This window comes from Primulina tabacum, chromosome 17 (genome assembly GCF_025594145.1).
Source record: "Primulina tabacum isolate GXHZ01 chromosome 17, ASM2559414v2, whole genome shotgun sequence".
Classification (NCBI taxonomy): domain Eukaryota; kingdom Viridiplantae; phylum Streptophyta; class Magnoliopsida; order Lamiales; family Gesneriaceae; genus Primulina; species Primulina tabacum.
Window position 1 is genome coordinate 34,481,279 of NC_134566.1, and position 9,373 is coordinate 34,490,651.

The 9,373-nt window shown below is 33.1% G+C and overlaps 1 pseudogene; it reads left to right on the forward strand.

The window, feature by feature from the left end:
- Positions 1-406: 406 nt before the first annotated feature.
- Positions 407-1,562, forward strand: LOC142530737 (myb-related protein 306-like; annotated as a pseudogene).
- Positions 1,563-9,373: the final 7,811 nt, after the last annotated feature.

Sequence of the window (9,373 nt, forward strand, 5' to 3'; positions counted from 1 at the left end):
GTCGAATATCAAAATTTTATTGAAATATAGTCTCGTTTTTTATTCATTGTACATAAAAATCGATTATATTTTTTCTTCTCGTGACAAAAGTTTAAAAAAAGAAGAAGGAAGATGAATCCTACTTTGACCCTCTCGAGGACTCCTTTTACATTTTACGGTCGGATGTCATGATATAGAAAACACATCAATGTGGCTATTTCTATATATGGTGATGAAAACAAAACACAGCCAAAACACAAATGTCTCAGCTGTCTCAAATAAGTAAGTAAAATTTAAAGATTGGGAAAAAAAAATTAAAGTGCTAACATTTTCTGTTCTTAAAGCTTGCGGAAGTTGGCAAAAAAATAAAAAGAGGAAGACGATTCAGAAAGACACAGACAAAACTAGCTAGTAGCGGCGGGGGGGAATGGGGAGACCGCCTTGCTGTGATGAAACGGGAGTGAAGAAGAGGGCCGTGGACTCTGAAGAAGAATCATGTTGGTATCTTTTGTTCAAGAAAATGGCCCCGGAAATTGGAGGGCTGTTCCCAGTAAAACAGGTTATATTTTCAGTTTCGTTAATTTTCTTGCAGCGAGAATAGAAATGCTTTACCCATTTCTGGGAGAGAGAATCTGCTCGTAATATTAGTGGTTAATTAGAGATCGATTCTGACATGAAAAGATTTGTCTTTGCAGGGTTGAAGAGATGTAGCAAGAGTTGCAGGCTAAGGTGGACCAACTATCTCCGGCCAGGGATCAAGAGAGGCAGCTTCACTGATGATGAAGAAAAGATGATTATTCGGCTTCAAGCCCTTTTGGGCAACAAGTATGCTACATTCATTATATCGACTCTAAGAATTAATTAAAACTTTATGTATATATATTGAAATAGCAACCATGTTCTGTGTGTGCAGATGGGCTGCCATAGCTCTTATCTCCCGGAAAGAACAGACAATGACATCAAAAACTACTGGAACACTCATTTAAGAAGAAACTCAAGAAGCTCGGAATCGGATCGGTAGATCAGTCTACCCTCGTCGAATTTTCGCCGAAAAATCCGCATTCCATCTCGAGAGGGCAGTGGAAAGGAGGCTACAAGCTGATATAAACACAGCTAAGAAGGCCCTTCAGGATGCATTGTCATTTGAGAATAATGCTAACCATTCTTCTCCAGGCCAGGCATTTTCTTAGCATCAAGCACTGAAAACATCGCCAGATTGCTCAAAGATTGGGTCAAAAAGACACCGAAATTCGAGGAGATTCAATCCAAGTACTTCTAGTACTCCGAATTCGTCGAAATGCGATGTGCATCGAGTGATGATCAGATCCTCACTCCTGGAATTGAAAGCAAAGTGGGATTGATTTGTCTGAAGCATTTGAATCCTTGTTTGGATTCGGTCAGGCTTATGATCAATCTTCAAGCTCTGGACTTTCGAGATCCGTTTCCGATAGTAAACCCGACCCGGATGGCTTCGCAGTGCTGGAGGATTGGCTGTTAGATGATCAAGTAAGGAATATTTGAGTAACTTCGATTTCGATGCACATGAAGGTATATTTAATCAGCATTCGATTAATTTCTACTGAATTTTTTTTTAAAAATTTGCCCGTGAAATTAACCTTTTTGTTCATTTTTTGTGGTTAGAAGATGAGAAATTACGATTCATGTCACGACTTGTTAATCACTTTTGTTTTATTCTTGATCTCACATGTTGTACATTAATTATTTACAATATCTTTTGTGAGAAAGTCTCGTACATCAATGTTGTGAGACGAATTTCTATTTGAGTTACGAAAGAATATTACTTTTTATTATAAATACGAAGATAATCAACCCATATCACAATTAAAGATCCGTGAAATCATCTTCCAAATGAGATAGACTAAATTATTTATCCGTGTTTCATTCTTTAACGTTCCAAATGAAGTACTTGAAGTTAAACAGTACTCTTTACTGGCTTGGTATTTTGTGCATCTTTGGATGATCGTATAAGCAGAAATGATAATAAAATAAAAATAAAAATAAAAATAAGGTCATGTGGTTCTATTTCTTTACATGTTTATATGCAAAAATTATTTTTATTATAATGTTTTTAAATTATAGTTTTACTATTTACACATACTTTACTACCGATGTTATTTGCACATTAATTTATGTTGCATGTACTCGATTTTATGTATATTTTTGTATTAACATAAATTCGAGGGCAAATAACTTCCGCCACACTTTATTTAATATAGACCAATCTATCTATTTATTATTAGAAAGATATATATTTTAATCTAGTGATCTATATTTATCAAACATTAGAAAAAATTTAATTATTTTCTTTTATATATTTGGGGAGGGAAGGCCTCATGTCACGCCCCGGGACGGGAGTTGGTTGACACCGGCGTTGCTCTCAAATTTACATTCGAAAATAACAAGCCTCAAAAGTACAAATTCAGAAACCAGTCTTTTATTCATAATAATCGTTGTCTGATACAAATGTTTTACATCGAAAATGTAAACCAGAAAATAAGATGTCTGAACAGATACAGCGGAATATAATATAAATCAGAACTACGAACAACGATCTTCATCACCAGCCCCAAAACTGAAGTTGCTCCTCTTATTCTAACAACTCTTCCTCGTTCTTATCTGAGATGAATTTGGTGGGTGAGTGATATGATTGTCACTCAGTAAGCGTGGGGGGGAATAACTCCCAGTTTTCAAAACCATTTTTAACAAAAACAGTAATACGAATATATACAGAAACTCTTTATTTCAGAACAGAAATCAGTATTCAGAAATCAGTAATCGGAAATCAGTATTCGATATTCAGTAATCAGAATTTAACAAGTAAGCACTGAGCATGTTCGTGAATTTCATGGCTAAACTGATATCAGTCTCCTATGTTCTCTCCTCTAAAAGGTGAGGCCAGTAATCAGTAATGTTCAGAATATATATTTCTACCATTAGTTCACTAGGTTTCAGTGCTTCAAAATCAGATATCAGAAATCAAGAATATACTTTGCTTTAAAACAGAAATCATCAAACGGGTTTCAAGATATTTATACATAAGCCCGCTTACAGTATTTTTCTTGAAGGATTTCGGTTGCAGTCTTCTGGAATCAAGTTGCCTCGTACTGGATTTTACAGCTTCGAAATATGCACTCTCTTAGCTCTAATTTCAAGTGATAACTCAAGGTTTTGGTAACATCAATTTCAGGGATTGATGGTGCTATTTATAGGCCAAAATCTGACTGTTAGCCTTTCAACATGACCATAATCTGCCATTAATAGCCTTTATTCCATGTTAAATGCTTCAGTTACCAGTCCTGAGCAGAACCAGTAGCTATCTGCTGGAATCTCGCTACTGAACTCTTCTGCTGCTGGATTTTGTCTGCTGAAAAATACCATCTTCTGAAATATGAGTTGCTGCTGTAATTGATAGCTTCTACTGAAATCTTCTAGTTGCTGCTGCTGCTGGAATTTCAGGGTCTCAAACCTCATACTCGAGACATGTTCCAAGTTGGGACAACATGTGACATTAGGTCAAGAAGCTTGCGAGTTGCGACATAAAAATTATAATTTTGAAATTAATTGGTTCCATATAATTGTTTGCATGTGCGCCATTAACTAATATAGATAGTAATTTACTTTCCAATCAATTCACTCGACAATATAATTTGTATTTAAGTATTTCAAATAATACCTACTTCTATTTTTAATTTTTTTAAAAAAACATTTAAACTCTTGTACATATATACATTTGTTTATTAGTTCTTCACAAACTAAAAAACTTATTTTTTTATATAAAAAATAACCATAACTAGTAGACGAAATAATGAAATAAAAATTCCATCATCCCACGTAGGACCTTTTATAACGTGATTAATCGTGGAACGTTAAAAAAAACTATGATTAGTTATTAAGATTGAGATTTGTACCAACTCAAGCTTAAATGTTAGTTCAAAGAGATATGATTGTCCAAATTCGTAGATATAATTCTCAAAGATTTAATCTAACCGATGTGAGATATCTAAAACACTCCATCACGGTCAGAAATAAACATTTGGAGCGTGAAGTAACAAGACATTGTCGGACGGTCTATAGGACAATCTAACACATAATGATGAACCTGAGCCATAATCAAAACATGGGTCTGATAACATATTGAGATTGAGACTTGAACATAACTCAACTCAAAAAACTAGTTCAGTGAGGGATTTTCAAATCCATATATTCAATTTTCATAGAGTTAATCCAACGATGTGAGACTTTTAATATCTCACAAAAGCGAGAAAAATGATCTAACAGATTTTTGACTGCATTAAGTTCGCGTAAAAGTAGAAAAGCTATAATTTTTAGTTTTAACATTTAAATTATTTCAACTATTATAAAAATATTTTCTTTTTATCATTTTTACTCTCACAAATAACTATAAGAGAGGTAAATGTAAAAATTTCATAATTTAACCTATTCTGTGGTAAAAATTAGAAATGTTTTTTCGCGCTCATGCTATAAACTTAAATTTTTTAAAGAACAAAAAAAAAAGGTTTCTGGAAATGCCAGCTCATAAATCTCTTCCATACATAACATGGATGATCATACGTACATACATGCATGAATGCAGGATTAGACATAAATGCAAACATGTGCAGTGTTTGAATCTTTTCGCCTGTAAACCCACGCAAACTCAGCCATCAACTTCACGTCGCACATTTATTGAAAACATTATACAAATCCCTCCTCTAAATTATTGTAGTTTTTGGTCTTTTTCTCTAAAATTCGACATTATAACTGTATTTTATACGTCGGAATGGCCATGTCGGACATCGATTTACTCACGTCAGTATTCCGTCGAAAAAGAACAAAAAAAGAATAAAAACAATTAATTTAATTAATTAACCATAAATTCTGACCATTTACAGAAACAAAAAAAAAAAGAATACCAAAAAAACCAAAGAAGATCACGTGATCGACTTGATAGACTTAATTTTTCCTCGCGTGCTTAACAAAGCCCAACCCAGCCCAACATTTCTCCAAACAAATCCAGCCCACCAATGACACCACTCCGCTAGTATATAGATAGAAATATGCAAGGCTACATTTCTCATCGACATGGGTTTTATGGTTAGCTAGGGTTTTCTCATTTGGGGTTTGAGCTGTGTTCTCAAATGAAAATTACTCTGTCTATTTTGAGTTTTGAGTCTAAATTAGTTCTTGATATAACATGAGATAATATCAACGTGATGTCAAAAATATTGATGTTGTTAAAAAAATGAGTTTTGTATTCGTTTAGAATCGATAAAATAATTCGAACGAGCTACATGTCGAAATATTATTTTTCGATTACCAATTAAGGTGAATGAAAAATTAATTGAATTCGAATTTTATCGAGTGAAAAGATTGAATCAATTGATTGGCCAAAACATTGAAGAGGTGCCATGATTTGGCCGAAACAATGTGTCATTTTATTAGTGAAATGGTGCATCATTTTATGAAGATGCATTGTTGTGACCTGAAAATAACCACACAAGCCAAGCCTTTAAACCACATTCAAGTCATGAATTCAAGGAGGAATTTGAAGAGCCATAACAACATGTTAATGGTGTTTAAAGCCATCAAGAAGGCCATAAACATGGATGTAATGGCCTTGAATGAGAGCTTTTTCATCTCCCCTCCATGAGCCTATAAATACCATGCATGATGACCAAAAAGAAGGCACAAAACATTCACAAACATTCTGAAAATTTCAGCAGAAAAATAGCCATACTTTCGAGCTCCCTAGCAGCTATTTTCGAAGCACCGCATCAGCCGAATTCTTGTCCGGTTCGACGCAGTCCAGCAGCTTTCGTGTCCGAATTTTAGTTGTCTTTCCCTCAAATCTTTGAAGATTATCATCAGGTAAGTGGGTTTTTGCTATACTTTTATGTACACTTGCATTTCATAAGTGTACTACTTGATATTATATATCGACATGCTTGTTCTTTGTAAGTATGTCCACATTTGCTTAAAAAGACGTTATGTATGTTTCTTGAAATTCGATCGGCATGATATATTCGTTCATATTTGTTATGAACATTCTTGAACAATTTGTTGTTGGATATTAGTTATAATATTTGAAAGTATGTTTGAAATATTTGAAATGCACTGTAATGATTCGAATTAGAAATTACAAGGAAATTTTGATGTTTGATATGTTTTGTTTAAGGCCCTGATGCGGTGGGATATAATAACCGTTCTTTTGGCCTCGCCCCTTAGAGGAGTAACATATAGGGGACTGATCAGTAAACCATGAAAAATGAGATGATTTTCAGTGCTATGTTTGTACTTTGTTTATATTCGATTCAACATGGTTACTATTGAAATTATAATAATGTATTCCATCGAAATTATGATAATATATTCGTATAATTATCACCTTGATATTTGTTACGCCCGATCGGCCCCATTTACTGAGTATTTCCCAAGTACTCACCCCTTACATTCACACCCAGAAAAGAACGAAGAACAAATCGAAGATAAAGAACAAGAATACTTTTGGGGATGGTGATCTGATTCAAGACCGGTCTCGTTATTCTGTCTTTTAGTTATATTATTGTGTTTTACGCTTCCGCATTTCGTTTCAACCGCATTGTAAAGACGATTATTGATTTATGTAATAGACTGGCTTTTGGTTATTTGATGTACTACGTGGCTTGTTGTTATACGATTTTAAATTGTTAAACAACGCTGATGACACGTCTCGGTTTCGGGGCGTGACATGCATGTCTTTTGATTCAAGACTTTTCATCTTCTATAAATAAGATTCCATTCATTTGCATTCAACGCATAATTTTCTCTTCTTTTCATTTCTCTCTAAGTTTAATTCTGTATTCGAATTTTTAAGCATTAGCGCTTAAAATTCAAATTTTCAAAATAAAAATCTTAAATTTGGATTTTCTAAGTTTATATACGCTTAAATTCGAACTTTGAAATTAAATTCGAGAGTTGTCTTCAAGTTTTGAGTTTTTTAAGTATTTGCATTTAAATCCAAGTTTTGCAAGTATTTAAGTTTAACGCTTAGAATTTTAAATTAAAAAGTTTGTATATTATCTTGATAGCATTCCAAATTTTTAAAGTTCATGTGACTTTAAAATTTGTATTGCTACTATTTTGAAGCCGTAGTCGTTGTATCTTAGAAAACGAATTGCCAACAACAGTGAGCACCGGGCGGAACAATATCGTTTTAAAGAAAAAAGAGTCAAATTTTTCCTTGATCATTTTCTTGTAGCCATTTGGGTTAGCAATTTCTATCCGGTGATTTCCCAAGATAAATAAAAGAATACCAACCCACATATGTGACATAAAAAATATTTGTGTGACGGGCGCCACAAGTGTTACAGTGAAATAGGATTAAAAGTTAAAAAAAAAAAACATTTTTATATGATCAATACTCAATTTTAACTGCTTAAATGAACAATATCCAAAATAAGTTGGACTGTTTTTTAGTAATGTAACTTGTCTAGTATTGTAACTTATCAAAGCTTGATTTTTTTAGTTTTGGTCCATTTTTGCCCGAAACCATTAAATTCATCGAATATGAGTTATTTGATACTGATATATCCACATGACATATGTAGACAAAATAAAGCTTATATTATACACATTAAAATGATAATAAACAAAAATAAAGGACAACGACAAATTTTCCCATATTTTGAAGTGGAGAATCCGAATTTCCAGCAGTTTCAGCAGCAATGCAAAATTATCAGCTGAAGCTAATATTCAAAGCTGGTATTTTCCAGCAGATTAGAATCCAGCAGCAGACAACAAGTAAAAGCCAGCAGCAGAGCAGACAGTTACTGATTCAACTTATGACTTGTAACTGAAGCAGTTTAACATGGAAGTAAAGCTATTAATGCAGATTATGGCCATTATTTGGGAGGCTAACGTCAGAATTTGCCTATAAATAACACCCTCAAGTTTCTGAAATTGTTGTTACCAAGTCTTGTGTTATCACTTGAAATTTGAGCTAAAAAGAGTGTATTTTCGAGTTGAAAAATCCAGTAGCAAGAACAAGCAGATTCCAGACTTCAACAACCGAAACTCTAGCAAATTACAGTAAGTGGAATATGTATAAATATCTTGAAACCAGTTTGATAATTCATGTTTTAAGTATTTCTGATCTCTGATTTTTGAAGCACTGAAACTTAGTGAACTAATGGTAGGAATATATATATATTCTGAAGATTACTGATTACTGATTACTGGTCTCACCCCGTAGAGGGGAGAACATATAGGGGATTGATATCAGTTTAGCCATGAAATTCACGAACGTGCTCAGTGCTACTTGATAACTTTTCTGATTACTGATTACTGAATACTGATTTCTGATAACTGATTTCTGAATACTGATTTCTGTCTGAAAATGAAAATTTCTGTATATCATTCGTATTACTGTTTCTGTTTAAAAATGGTTTTGAAAACTGGGAGTTATTCCCGCCCCCGCTTACTGAGTGACGACCATATCACTCACCCACCAAACCATCTCAGATAAGAACGAGGAAGAATTGTTAGAAGAGGAAGAGCAGACTCAATTATGGGGCTGGTGAAGAAGACTGTTCTAAATTATGTTTTCACTGTATCTGTTAAAATGATGTTATGTTTGGTTTTACATTTCCGCTGTAAAACATTTGTTCTTTGAGTTGTATCAGACAATTAATATTATGAATAAAAGACTGGTCTGAATTTTGTATTTCTGAGTCTTGTTGTTTTCGAATGTAAATTTGAGAGCAACGCCAGTGTCAACCAACCCCCGTCCCGGGGCGTGACATGAAGTATTGAGGTCATATCACTTTAATTATTTTTCATATATTTTTTATCAATTTAATTTTAATTCGAGTAATATGAGCTTTATTATATGTACATATGTCACTATGATATAATCGATCTCAAACAATCATTCTCTATAAATTTAGTGGCTTCGGGAAAAAAAAGATCAAAACAAAATAAATTCAAGTTGCTAAATTAAACAAAACTTTAAAAAGTTAAAATCTAAAAAAAAAAATTTATTTAGCTTACGAGACTAAAATTATAATTTTTCGATTTTTGAAAGCAATGTCGATCAATGGCACCCTTAGGATTGGGGACATGACACAAGCATAAACTACTTTTTGTCAGATCTGGTTAAGCACACAAACATATGGGGATAATATGATTCATTTCAATCAATTTCTGTTTTCTTGTTTCTTTGTGTTTCTAAAAAAAATTTATAATTTTAATTTTCTGTAGAAATGACGATTATGTATATAAATATAATCAACGTCACCTATAAATTTGATTAGAATAAGTTTAATCACACAGAAACGTTAGGATTTTATTCATTCATTTCAATCAATTCTGTTTTTTTTTTTTTGGTCTTTCTTTC